We start from the raw sequence: 1,495 nt of genomic DNA on the forward strand, positions 1-1,495 counted from the left end.
TTCTTATGCCAGTATCCTCCTGTTTTCATTATTACAGATTTGTAGTATTTGAAATCAAGAAATGCAATGCCTCCAGCTTTGTTCTTCTTTCTCAGGATTATTTAGGCTCTCTAGCATCTTTTGGTATCCCATACAGATATTAGGATTGTTTTTTCTATTTCTGTGAAAAATGCCATAGGAATTTTGATAAAAACTGCATTAAATTCATAGATACCTTTGAGTAACATAGACATTTTAACAATATAAATTCTCCAATCCATGAGCATAGAATATCTTTCGGTTTATTTGTATCTTTGTCAATTGTTTTTCATCAGAGTCTTATAGATTTCAGTTTACAAAGCTTTTACCTCTTTGGTTAAATTTATTTCTAAGTGTTTTATTCTTTTGAAATTGTTTTTTTTTTTACATGGTTTTTTGTTAGTGTATAGAAACATACTTGATTATTGTATGTTGATTTTGTATTCTATAGTTTTACTGAATTTCTTTATTTGTTTATTTAAATTATTTATTATTATTCATGCCTACAGCACCTGGTCTTCCTAGATGGTCTCCCATCCAAGAACTAACCAGGCCTGACTCTGCTTAGCTTCTGAGATCAGACATCAGGTTTGTTCAGGGTGGCATGGCCATAGACCATGGACTGTGGCTCCACTGGAGTGTGAACCCAGGACCTTCTGCATGTAAAGCAGACATGCTAACCACTACACTATGGAACCACATCCAAATTTGTTTTTTAGTTCTAACAATATTTTGGTAGTATCTTTAGAACTTTCTGTATTTAAGGTAATTTCTGCAAATGAAAGCAATTTTACTTCTTCTTTCCCAATTTGGATTTTTTTTCCGTTGCCTAATTACTCTAGCTTCCAATACTATGTTAAATAAGAGTAGTGAGAATGACTACTCTGATTTTGTTCCTGATCTTAGAGAAAAAATTTTCAACCTTTCACTCTTGAATACGATATTAGCTGTGGTCTTGCCATATGTAGTTTTTATTATATTGAAGTGTGTTACTTCAATAGCTAGTTTGTTGAGAATTTTGAAGTAAAATGATGTTGAATTTTGTCAAATGCTTTTTCTGCATCTATTGAAATGATTATATAATTTTTATTTTTTATTCTGTTAATGTGATATATCATATTTACTGATTTATATATGTTGAATTATCTTTGTATCACAGGGTTAAATCTCACTTGACATGGTCTATGATCCTTTTAATATCCTTTTGAGTTGGTTTTCTAGTATTTTGTTATAAATTTTTGCATCTATATTTGTCAGAGATATTGGCCTGTAGTTTCTTTTTATTTCAATTTCCTTATCTGGTTTTGATATCAGGGTAATGCCGATAAAATGACTTTGAAAGTGTTCCCTCCTCTTCAGTTTTTTGGAAGAGTTTGAGAACAATAGATGTTATTTCTTCTAAATATGTTCAGTGGAATTCAGCAGTTGTTGGACGGTTTTTGATTATTGATTGAAACCTTTACTCAATATTGTTCTG

General features: G+C 30.8%; 1 pseudogene; it reads right to left on the minus strand.

Annotated features, from left to right (window-relative positions):
* Positions 1–518: 518 nt before the first annotated feature.
* LOC111744530 lies at positions 519–634 on the minus strand (annotated as a pseudogene).
* Positions 635–1,495: the final 861 nt, after the last annotated feature.

Source organism: Pteropus vampyrus, unplaced genomic scaffold (genome assembly GCF_000151845.1).
Source record: "Pteropus vampyrus isolate Shadow unplaced genomic scaffold, Pvam_2.0 Scaffold136, whole genome shotgun sequence".
Lineage (NCBI taxonomy): Eukaryota > Metazoa > Chordata > Mammalia > Chiroptera > Pteropodidae > Pteropus > Pteropus vampyrus.